Source organism: Phasianus colchicus, chromosome 2 (assembly GCF_987193195.1).
Source record: "Phasianus colchicus chromosome 2, bPhaCol1.hap1.1, whole genome shotgun sequence".
NCBI classification, from domain to species: Eukaryota; Metazoa; Chordata; class Aves; order Galliformes; family Phasianidae; genus Phasianus; species Phasianus colchicus.
In genome coordinates this window covers 61,994,194-62,007,430 of record NC_143437.1, presented here as the reverse complement: position 1 = coordinate 62,007,430, position 13,237 = coordinate 61,994,194, and positions in this window count along the sequence as shown.

Below are 13,237 nucleotides of genomic sequence, written 5' to 3'. Positions count from 1 at the left end.
ACATTTCCAGAAAGACAAAATAAATGAGAGATTGCAAATGTTAGAACTGACATTGACTAGATCCAAACTGTGTCAGTACTGGGAATAGGATGCAAAGTCTATTTTGGGAAGAAGGGAAGGCTTCCAAGGAAAGGGAAAGGTAATACATATAGAGGAAAAGGAATGCTTCTCTCTGAGATGAGGGGAGAAGGAAGTGAAGGTTAAGTTGCAGATGTTAACCCTTTCTTCTTTGCAGTGAAATAACGTTTCTTGTTTTAAACCATTGCCTTCAGTGCTGTTGAATGCTAGTTCCTCTGCAGGCCTGGGAGACATTTACCCATGTCCTCTCCCATATCAGATAGCTGTTGGCAGTATCTCCATTTCCCAAGTTGTTTGATAATTCTATGGGCTTAAAGGAAAGTCAGTCACATGATGAAGAAGCAATATTATGACATAATTGATTGTTTGTGACTTGAGGTTTGTGAAATGAAAATCAAGATGAAATACAGGCATGATCTAAGCTGTGCAAAAGATGCTGAGGTATTGAGCTTGTCAGAGGGAGTGAGAAGTTAGCATTGTTCACAGAAAAGATAGGGAGTGCTAGTGTGCTGAGAGAACCAGAGGAATGGAAAAAAAAAAAAAGATTAATATCATGTTGTAGAGGCAGATTGTGTTAAGAAAATACAACTGTATTTCCTTAATGCATACATGGAAAAGTTAATGGAAAAATGAGGAAGAGAAGTGGGTGGCTTGACTAGGATGCCACCAGATAATTTCAGAATCAAAACTTCTATTAAGTCAAGCTTAAGGAAATGGAGGTCTTATCTTAATCTTCAGATATTTGAGTTTAGGAAAGTTGCTCAAAATTACACCTGAAATGCAAGAGTTAAATCTAATGCTCGGAATGTCTGCTCTCATGAAAATTTGTCATCACTCAGAATAGCACTTGTTTGAGTAGCTGTCTGCTTTCTGTTGCTTTGTTTGGCTGCAAAGCAGGAGGATTGGAGTAGTGAAATAGATATTTTAACACACACGCAGGCAAAATTCCATTTGCTTTTTCATCCAAAATAAGTGGCTTTTTAGCTGTTGTGATAAGAAAAAACCTAGATATTTTCCTCAGTTTTAACAGGAACTAGAGGCAAAGATCTTCTAAGCCAAATATTCAAAATGGTCTTACGCTGTCTTAATTCTTGTGATTTAATGTGGCTATTTTGGTTATTTTGCTGTCCTCAAAATAACTAGTTATTTTTCTTTCTGGACAAGAGGCCAAATGAGTGATATTCTATGACTGAAAATTACCTAAGGAGGGGTGTCTAATGTAGAAATGGTAGGAAGTAGGTAAACACCTTGTATACAATGGAGCTGCTGCCAACATAGCCAGTGACCAGATTAAGGATCAGAATTTTGGAGGTAAGTATGAGGAAATATATGTCCCTAAAGAAGGATGATTTATTTTGGCTATTATGTTTTGTTTCTTTTCTAGGCCTATGTAGAAAGCTTTTTTGTGGCTTTTCTGTATGGCATCACAGAAAAAGGTAAGGTAATTAAGGAGAAACTGAAAATGTAATTTGAAGTTCTGATCTTAAATTATATCATAATTTGGAGTTTAGTTTGCTCTTTATCAGTTATTTTTACTCTTTTTTTTAATTTAAGGTGACGGTAATTTTCATTAAAACTTGAACATGCCACTCAATCTTTCAAACTTAGTAACTTCTTACTTGACAAATTAGTTAGGTCTTTGAATAACAACAGTAAAAAAAAAAAATCCCTATCCATTAATTCAATTATTTTTCTTTCCAAACTATAACTGAAACACTTCAGTTCTTGTCCTAACAATGCAGAAAAGATTTCCTTACCTCTTAAATTGTTTTATCTCTCCTTCAGTAACTTTTAAATCTGATCCCCTGGTTGGAAATGAGCCAGTCTGGGTACTTGCAGCTCAGAAAGCCAACTGTCTCCTGGGCTTCATCAGAAGTGTGACTATCAGGATAAGAAAGGTGATCCTGTCCCTCTGTTCCACTCCTGTGGGATCCCACCTTGAGCCCTGAGGCTCCTAACGTAAGAGAACATGAACTTGTAGTGAGTCCAGAGGTGGGCTGCAAAAATAACCAGAGGGCTCCAGTGCCTCTCCTATGAAGACAATGGGGACTGTTCAGCCTGGGGAAGTCTCTGGGGAAACCTCATTGCAGCTTTTCAATACTATAAGAAAGATAAGAGTTGTTTTTACAAGGGTCTGTGATGATGTAATTGTTTTCCAACGCTTAAAAAAGAGAACAGATGGGAATTTTTTTTCCTTTTGCTTCTGCCATTATAGCAAGTTGCTTTCAGCCTGAAAATACCAATGGAAAAATATATTGCTGAATAGTAAAACTCATCTACTAGACATAATTGACTGGGAAACATTGTACGTAAAATCTGGTTGTCAAGAATATGTATTCTATCTTTATGTAAAGGCTTAACAAGAACTTAACTGTGAAACGCTGCTGAGACATTCAACACAAATGAGCTTCTTCATTATTGTGTGATATGCCTCAGAAACTCTGCTGTCTACTCTTAGACATTATGTGAAGGATTAGTCAAGTCCTCAGCGTAATGCAAATGGACAAATTTAAAAACTACAACATGGTTTTATTTTAGTACCTTTCATTTCTCCATTGTATAAAAGTACTTTTGAAAGCAAGGAGCTGAGCTGTGATCATTGATTCACTATGCATCTTGAAAAGAAAACATCATTTTGCACTCAGCAGTAGAATGTGGGGAAACTTGAGTACGAGAATAGAATTAGGGGCAGTGAATCAGACTGGAATTTTGATAGTTCTCTGACATTATCCCTAGATGTTCTTGCAAAAAGACCCAGTTTCTAGATGAGATGCAGTTCTTATGGACGTTCTGAAATGTTTCAATGTGTTTTCCCTTTCAGTGTATTTTCTCATTTTTACAGCCCTCTAATTTTTGGGAAGTGACCTGTAATGTAAGTGCCAAGATACCTTGAGAGATGCTGCTGTTGAGAAGTTTCCAGCTGAAATTAGAAGTGTTGGGAATCTTGAACGACTGACAGTTGCTGTATTGAATCTACTCTGATTTGCACATTTGAAAGGTTTGAATTTCTTTTATTGTGACCTAACTCAGAAGTAGAGCTACCAAATTCAGTAGGTGTGACACAAGGTCAAATCAGTGTAATTGAAACCTAAGTCCAACTTCAAGGGATTTGATAATATTTAAAATTCAGTATGCTTGTCTATATATATATACATATGTATGTGCAATTTTTATAAAGTTTTCCTGTTAGGTAGGGAACTCTTTTTCACTGGAAACAGGAATGCTGGCAGATACATAAACATTATTCAGAATAATTAGAATAATTCAAAGGAAAAAAAAAACACAACAGCTAATAACTTGAAGAAATTATATTCTTCCTTTATATATATATATATATATATATATAATAATCACATAATCACTTCCACCTGGAGAACTAAAAAGTTGCTGGGTCAAATTATACTAATGTGTTCTTCATTATGTGAATTTTTGTGTAAATTTTAAAGTAGTTTTCCAGAGGTGTATGCAGACTCTGAGCACTGTTTAGAAATACTATGTGTTTTTTCTCATTAGTTAATGTTCAGATGGAGCAAATCAGCTTTTGATGCATTTGTCTCTCTTTGAGAGATCTAATGCTCCACTTATAAGCAACAAAACTACTTCCATTAAAACCAACCGTCCAATACGAAAACACTTCCTGAAAGGGAGCCTTTCTCTACAAAAGGGAAAAGAGAGGCAGAGGGAGAAATAGAATGGAGTGTTTTGGGATTGTACTAATGCTACTAAATTTGCATTGATGGGTCCTAGGCTCATCAGAGCAGGCTAATGATACAATTTAGTAAACTTAAATTTAGTAAAGGCTAAACGTATGATCTCTTATATCTTCACAGATAATTTCAGAAAAGAGACAAGCATGAGTTCAAAAATAATTTTCTTATTAGAGAATAAAGACAGTATGACAACTATGAATGAGACTGGAAAGAACTAGAATAGTATTTCCTGTACCAAGAGTTGTGTCAAATTTATGGCCTTTTATGGATTGCTGATTTTACTTATGCAGCAGGATTAGGACAAGTAAAGCAGGTTGTACAGCATTAATGTAGTTTCTTTATATGAAAATTTTCAAAATACCATTGAAAATTGTGTATTCAGTAAAAAATGGGAATTTAACATGTCAAATAGTAAAAATTATTCAATTTTCAAGAAGTTATATTTCTCTTTAAAATTATCAAATTATTACTTTCTAAATTAATTAAACTTTTAGTCGACCTTGCACAGCATATATCTTCCAGACTTTCTTCTGTTTCAACATTCAGAAAGAACACACTTAGAACACAGCTACGGGTACTAGATGTGACTGGGAAATGTCTTGTAAATGCTCTAAGTTCAAGGGCTTTTTTCTTCCAGTGTCTTAAAGTTTCCAATTTAGATATAACCTGAAGATATATCAAATACTAGTCTTGCATTTTCTTTGAGCTGATAGAATGATTTTTATATTGGAAGACAGATTTTGTCAGAATCAACACATCATCTTTCATGTGAAAGATGTGAATGGCTTATCTCACCAGACAGTCAGATCTGAAAGGGATGATAGAATTTGCAAAATCTTGGATTTCTTGCTGTTAGATGATTTCCTAGATTTTTTTCATGACATTTGAATTAGTTTGTAAATTATTGCTGTGTAAATACTTTTAACTTGCAGTTTCCCACTGTGGTATGTAGAGTACAGCTATATATTTGGTGATTCTAATTTGTTTATTTATCTTATATAATTTCCTTTCTTTAACACATGCAGTAGTATAGATTACGTTGAGTTGTATTGAAGTTGCACAGTTGAAGTTCAATTAATTTTTTTCAAAGCAAAGTAGTAAAATTCTCTAAAATACTACTTAGAGTATTTTTTAGAAAAAAAAACACCATTCTATTTGATTAAAAAGTATAAGAAACTAAAATACAATTTCCTTACATTTTAGTTTTTACAGTTCTGCAATTTCAGACTGTAACAAGATCTTCCTTCAAAAACATTATACTTCAGAATTGCTTAATCCTTGTCTTTCTCCACAGCTTCCTGTCATTTACAATGTTAGATGTGAAACTGACATCCTCATATTATCTTTTTATTTATTTCTTTATTTATTTATTTTTGAGAGAGAGAGGAGGAATAATGGATGAAGCAGAAAGGTATTTGGGAAAAAGGACAGCCAGCGTGTGAAAGGTTGACAGTGCAACAGCTGGACTTGCTTTTATGTTGCATGCTGTGTGGTATATGTCAGTGTGCTGACATACTTTTCAGAATATGAGAAGTAGTGGTTGTAATGTCTTTAGATTCACAATACAATTTCTCCCTGCTGAAACACACACAAGACCTGCTAAGTAGTATACATGGTGGGGATAACAGTAGGCCAGAGCTGCGTTTCAACTTCCTTGTCTGTAGATTTATCTTCACAAAAGATAGCTGATTTTCTTAAAATGGATACACTAAGGAATCTGGAACAACTAAGTAACAGGTCATTTGGGAAAAAATAAGCTCTGTTGTCTTTCTATTTGACATTTCTAGTTTATTTTGTTATAGCTAGGGACAATGTTTGAGAATAAGACTGACCTTTCTTGAGATGCTTTCTTCCTGATATGATCTTAGTAAGGATATATTCATACTTAATAGGAATAGCATTAGTCCTGATACAGAGGAAAATACATTGAAAGTGCCGGTGCTGGGAACATTCTGTCACCCTCAGAATGAACTCAAGTGAGTATCTCTGTTGCTAATATGTTGATATTGTATGAGAATATTTGCTGTTGCTTGGGAAGAATGACTATTTGTGTTAATAGCATATAATAATTGATGAAAGGTTTTTGAACACTAGTTTTTAACTAAACTGTTCTATCTAAATGACTCATCCCCATGGTTCACCTATACTGTGAACTGTCATGGTCCATAGAACATTACAAGAGTAACAGTGAAAAAATAAGCGATGCATTTTGAAATTAAAAAATATACAGTAGGGACTACTATTATATTATTTTTGTATTTATTACTAAAATGAACATTCTCTACATCTGAGGTCAACAGCCTTCAAGGTGCTGTATATTCTGAGAATCTGGTGGAAGAATATATGTAGTTTCAAATGTATTGCTGTGTTTTGGTAATACTAGATTGCCTGTGCTCTACTCAGAAAGTGAGACGTGATACTGATTTGCTTGAGTGATGTTGCTCTGGCAACAAATTCATTGTCATCAAGTGTATCTCCCCTTTGATCATTTTCATATTTATATCAGTTTAACATACTGACCTAATCTTATCTATGTTAATATATTTATTTTTATCATTAATGTTTTTCATGGTCTTTGAGCTATTTTTAATTTATATCACTTTTTCATCACCCAAGTTCATATGATTCAGCATTTTAAGGTATAGAAATAGATTACATGCACACTAATAGAGTCATCTATAACTAGATCAGGTTGCTCAAAGCCTGGTCCAACCTGACCATCAATGTCTCCAGGGATGGGGTGTCTACCACATCTCATACCTCTGGGCAACCTGTTCTGGTGCTTCACTACCTTTATTGTGGGGGAGGGGGGAGGGGGGAACACAAAACGCTTCTTCCTTATATCCAATTGAAATCTCTCCTCTTTTAAAGCATTTTCCCTTGCCCTACAGTAACAGACCCTGCTAAAGAAAGTCCCCTTCTTTCCTATAGTCCCTCATCTGAACACTTCCTTTTTTTCTATTGTGTCTTAATCTTGCTGTTGGGTATACATACATCAAAAGAACCTCTTCTCCCTCCTATAAATTGGAGAGAGACACCTCTTCAGATACTGAAAGGCTGCTATCAGGTCACTTCAGAGCCTTCTCTTCTCCAAGATGAACTCTCTCAGCTTGTTCTCACAGGGAAGGTGTTCCATCCCTTGGAGCGTTTTTGTGGCCCTCCCTCTGGGAGCACTCCAGCAGGTCTACTTCTCCTGCTGAGTACTGAGGACTCCGCATCTGGACATGGTACTCCAGGTCAGGCTTCACCAGCACAAAGCAGAGAGACAGGAACACCTCCTTCACCCTGCTGGTGACAATTCTTTCGATGCAGGCTAGGACATAGTTGGCTTTCTGGGCTATGAGGGCACATTGCTGCTTATGTTTGGCTTCATATCCACCAGTACCCCCAGGTCTTTTTCAATAAGGCTATGTTCAATGCCATTTCAACAAGTTCAGATATACAACACTATCATTGAGGAAATCCTAAGACATTGATTATTTCTAGATACAATTTCACTGTTATGCATGTGATCCTGTCTTCTACTTCTTCCAAGGTTTTTATGAATGTCTGTCCCAGCTTATAAATTTAAGACTAGGAGAGCACAAAAATAGAATTGTATAATCTTAGAATGGCTTGGATTGGAAGGGACCTTGAAGACCATCTAGTTCCAATCTGTGGTCATCGATTTGTTGCTCCCTACCAGCTCAGCCTGCCCAGGGTCCCATCCAACCTGGTGTTAGGCATCTCCAGGGATGGGGGTACCCACAGCTTCTCTGGGCAGCAGTACCAGGGCCTCACTGCTCTCTGAGTGAAGCATTTCTTCCTAATATCTAACCTGAATTTCTTCTCTTTCAGTTTAAAGCTATTCCTCTTTGTCCTGTCACTATTATTCCTTGTAAAAAGTCAGTCCCCCTCCTGCTTATAAGCTCCCCTCAAGTCCTGCAAAGGCCCAATGAGATATACCCGGAGCCTTCCCTACTCCAGATTGAGCAAGCCCAGCTGCCTCAACCTCACCTGTTTTCATAGAAGAAATGCTTCAGCAGTCTGGTAATCTTCATGTCCCTCCTCTGGACCTGCTACAACATCTCCATGTCTTTCTTGTACTGGGGGCCCCAGGCCTGGACAAGGGCAGATGCAAGGGCAGAGAAGAGGGTGACTATCAGTTTCCTTGCCATGCTGCCACCACTCTTTTAGAATCACAGAATCCTTAGAGTTGGAAGGAACCTTTAAAGTTCATCTAGTCCAATTCCCCTGTGATGAACAGGGATGAGCACAGCTAAATCAGGTTGCCCAGGGCCTGATCCAGCTTTGCCTTGAAATCCTCCGGGGAGTTTTTTTTTGTTGTTTTAGTGTATATATTCACAATTCACAACATGTTCATGCTTTAATTGTATTTTGGTATGTTTTTGTCTATTGCAAATTCTTCATATCAAATTGCAATATTTATATTTTCATGCTACTGTCAGATGCTTAGAAATATTTCATGCAAGGTAATTATCTTTTGTCAAGGGTCTTTCTATTTTGTACTCTACGGAGTTGTTTTATTTCTAGAAGTGCAGTGAAGCAGCAATCATCTTCCAGTATTTTTGTAACAAAGTACAAAAACTGATCAAAACCTTCTGTTCTAAACCTCTGATGTGTCAAACAGCTAAGTCTTAGCCTTTCATAAGCAATTTTATTCACAATTTGCATCTTAAATCAAGCTACTGTAATTCCTTCAGTAGAAGTCATAGGTGCACCTATCTAAATAAATAAAAATAACAAAACAAAACCTAAATGTATAATACAGCTGGATACTTCTGTAGTGGTGCTTTTATTTTTGTCTCCACTATTGGTGGCCTTGGTGGAGGCAACAAAATTTGCGATAATACCTTTGCTGTAAGAGAAAATATTCAAGAATAATTGAGAATTTAATTGAAAATTTTACAGGAATGAGGCAATCACTTTAGCTCTGTGGAAATATGACTGGAAGAACTTAGACTGAAGAAGTCTGTTAATCTAAAAGACTTTTACTGTAACTATACAGCGTGTATTTACTCACCTGAATGAGGAACGATCTTGATTTTGAATAAAAAGGAAAATAAATTTTAACAATTTTTATTGTTTACCTAAGTTGCTTCTAGGTAACAATGAAGTAGAATATTGAATATGATAATAATACAACCATAGTATTATGACAGTAATTGTGATGCAAGGGCAACAAAAATGATGTATGTAAGGCAAAAATATATCTTAATTGATGTGGTTAATGGTTAAGAGATGATTATGACATTATGCAAGCAATTAAAATATGCATGGAAATGACATTTCTTTAAAGCTTTCTTCAAGATAATGTCTGTTTTTGCAGGCGAGACTGATTTGAACAAATCAAGATCTAAGTAGCAGAGGAAAGCTCTTAATTTAAAGAAAGATGTTGAATTTACCATTCACAGCTTGATCTTCAAACCTGTCTGTGCTTTCAGCCTGGTCTCCACTGATTCCTCTGAAGCTGTGGTGAAGCAAAGTCTCTCCTACCTGTTACTCCAGGAACCATGGATTAACACTGCTCAAGATCTCAGCATCAGTATGTTCATATTTATTTGCTCCTTTGCCTCATCTGTAAATGGCTATATGCTTTCCATTGGTTCTTTAGACATAATATTTTTCAACTGTTCTACTGATTTCTACATTTAAATTGGTGCAAATTAGAATACACTTTTTATGTGCAATTTTGCATATGGATGGTACTAAGCCACGTGCCTCAGAGGAGGAGGTCATCAGTAGGTTCAAGTGTTACAGGTGTGCATTCTAGGGCAACACTATAAACCATTCTGCTTCTCAGAATGACTAAAGACAAAAACAATGACACTTCTACCACTAACATATAATTCTTCCTGATTTCTGTAAGCCCTGAGTTTTCCATAATTTGGTAATAGTAACACAACTTAATTGGATGTAACAATCAAAACTGAAAGATAAGAAGTGTATGATGGATGAGGAGCCTCTAAAACAGCTGTTCCAGGTTTGACTACCTGTCGGGCTAGAAGCTAGATGTTTTCTCATCTCTTAATAACAATTTACATCCTATTTAATGACATTTATATTCTAAATTCAAGACTTGCTTGGATGTCTATCTGTGCAACCTGGTCTAGGGAGCATGCTTTGGCAGAAGGGTTGGACTAGAAGATCTCTAGAGGTCCCTTCCAGCCCCTACAATTCTGTGGTTCTGTGAAATTAAGTGTTCTTTTTCCTTTGTTGCCTATGCTAGGCTTCTCCTGATCTTAGTTTCACTGGACTGTTCCAAAGTCCTCTTATTCAAAGCAATTGAATTTCATTTAGCCTCTTCTCATTTGGTGGACTAGTTATTGTTCATTGTATGTTCTCTACAGCTGTTTAAGTTCAAGTTCTTTGTATCTAAATTTGAATGGTAAAAACTGTATTTTAATTTAGGCTTCTCACTGAGGTATGCGCATGGCATTTATGGCCACCTAGTTCAACCTAGTCAGTTTGGCTGACTCACCTTTTAATCATATTTTTCAAAGTTGCATCTTTTTGCCCATCACTGGTCTTGCTGTGATTAGTTTATGTTTCTATGACTCTTTTTCTTTCAGTTCTCGCTGATGCCCTTGCAACACATGATAGAAAATTCTGTTTCTTCAGTTAAAGAACTTGTATTTTATTTTACTATTTCATATTCAAAACTCTCCTGGATGTTTTCTTATGCAACATAATCTAGGGACCTGCTTAAGCAGCGGGGTTGGACAGGTCCTTTGCAACCCCTATTACTGTGATTTGTTTCTTTGTGCCTCAAGGACACCCAGTTCTTTACAGATCATATTTCAGTTACCTATTTAACTGATTGTCTTCACAGCTTTGCAATATGGGCCAGCTTCTCAATTTGCTCATAGTATTTGTGTTGAAGAAATTAGTGAAATAGTGAACTAGGCATTGTTCTCTTCATATTTTTTCCACTCCCATTCTTTTGTTCTCTCTGGCTATTTTGTCTGATCTTACATTCTGCATCATTGTCATTTCTGAAAATGGGCAAAGCAATCTACTTTGTAGCACAGAAAATGGAACTTTCTTCATGGTTTTTTTTTTTTTGAGAAATACAATGGTGCTGGCAGGATATTAAGACTCACATTTCGGATTCGTAACTTCAACCTCCATTTTTGTAGCATACAATATTTTTCAAGAGAGTGTAACTTCAGAAATTTCTAAACTTGCCTACATTTATGTCAACCAAATCTTTCTCTTTTATTTAGGAAGAAAAATTCAATTAGTTAATAACAGTTAGTGTCTTTTCACTTTTATTCCACAGCTAATCTCTGTCCTAGACTTATGTTAGCTAATTCTGAAGTTGTCATGCTGAACAATTTTATTCTTTTCTGTTGGATATTTTGTTTAATGATATATCTCAGCAGGTAGTTGCTTAGTTGTAGTGGCCATGTTCAGTAGGTGTCTCAGTAATACAGAATCTGTCAGAATAAAATCAGTATAATTCTGTGTTGCTACAAGTTCTGTACACTTAAATACAAGTTCTGTATCCACTTAAATGGATTTTCTCTCTCCATTTCAGGTCAAGCTAAAGCAGAAATGTATTAAATGCATAATTTGTTACAGTCCCTCCAACAGGCCAGTTCAGCCAGCAGATCTACAATTAGAAATAGATTCTACTTGTTTCTGAACATGGATTAAAGTTTATCTCAAAAACAAAAGATTAATGTAACACATCAACTAGATGTTGTGATTTATATTGTACTTTATTATGTTGTGGAAGGAGTTTCACTTTCCCACAGGAGCTTATTTTGCATTAATCAATCCATTTGAAAGTATTTTGAACTATTTCCATTCCTTACAACTTGAGTCTATTCTTAAAAAGTCATTGTATTTTTCTTGATATCAATAATACTGATTTTTGGTAGTATTATCACTAGTCACAGAACTTTTAGTTTTATTGTGTAAAGCCTTATGATAACAGGTAGGTGGGTAGCTGCTTAAGATAAGAAGATGACTCTGCTACCTGTGCTGCATCCTGTAGCCAATTGGAAATCAAGTTCTTGAACAACGTTGGTATTGAATACACGTGTTGAATTCTCTCTTCTCTCTCATGGTGCTGAATGCTGGATGAGAAAGATGGCAAAGCCCTTTTCTGCCTCTGGTCTATGCAGGCAGTGGAAGTGAAGGCAGTTTAAAAAAAAGTTTAGTACAACCTGATGCAATATAAATGAAGACAAATAAACACTTGGTGATATTGTTAGTTCTTAAAGTTACAGAGCTGATACTTTTTTGTGGTAGCTCAAAATGAAAAGAGATAGAAGCAATCTAATTTTATTATGATATTAATGCTGGATCATTAATAGTTCAAATTATTTAATTTTGGGGAGATTCATGAAAAGCATATTAGTTAATAACATTCATATTAATTTATCTTTGCTTTGGAAATCATTGTCACTAAATCATATTCTTCCAAATGCATCTGAGTCTTGAATGTTGTCAGTGAGTAACAAAATCACATTTATAATGTGAGCAAAAAATATACACTAGGAATTTGCTTCCTGAATCATGTTAATAGGAATCAGAGGCTGTTTCCATAATTTAGAAGTAAAACAGTTTATTTTAAAATATCATAATTGTACATAACAGAAACTGGTATGGTTATTTTCCTCTTTCCCTCTGCCTTTTCCAAGGATATAATTGTGTGTAGATGGAAAAAAGGTGATTTTCTTTTTATATTTTTGTATGGTCTGCTAAGTATTTTTTAGAAGAGTGAAGTTTATGGTAGTTGGTCTTGAACATAAAAGGTAAAGCTGGTAGGAGTTGCACTGGTGCTTAGATCTTCTAAGAATGTTTTCAACAGTCTTCAACTTGCTCTCAGCAGTATTTTGTCCAAAACATAGACTTCATTCATTTAGAAACAGGCAGCCTGCTTACATTTTGTTTGTTTGCCATTGTCCTTTTTTAAAGGAAAATCAGTTGGTTTTCTTTGTTTGTTTGTTTTCCAGGGACCCCACCTCTGAATGATAAAGACCAAAACTTGATCAGTGTAGGAAATTGTGCAAGATTATTTAAGGGAAAATATAATGTAATGTTACAACCAACTGTAGAGAGCAAAATTAATTACTTCTCCATAGATATTACTGCATGATAAAAAATTTTCTATTGATGAGGAATCAAATATCCTTAAGATTCTTGAATTATGATTGAGATGATGCTTTATTAAATAGATGAAAATATTCAGTTTTGCAAACTTTGTGCTTCTGACCACCTCAAAGTATAGTCTTTATTTTGATCAGATTTATTTTCAAACAGCTATTCATCCATCAGTTCATCTTTATCTAAAAGTTTATTAATTTAGTGACAGCAATATAGCTGTATGTTGCGAAGTTCCGTAAACACAAGTATGTATCACCACTGAGTATATTCAAATTTGAGTCTGTAGTGTCTCATCAGTTCTCTAAATAGTAAAAATAAATTATATTTGTAAT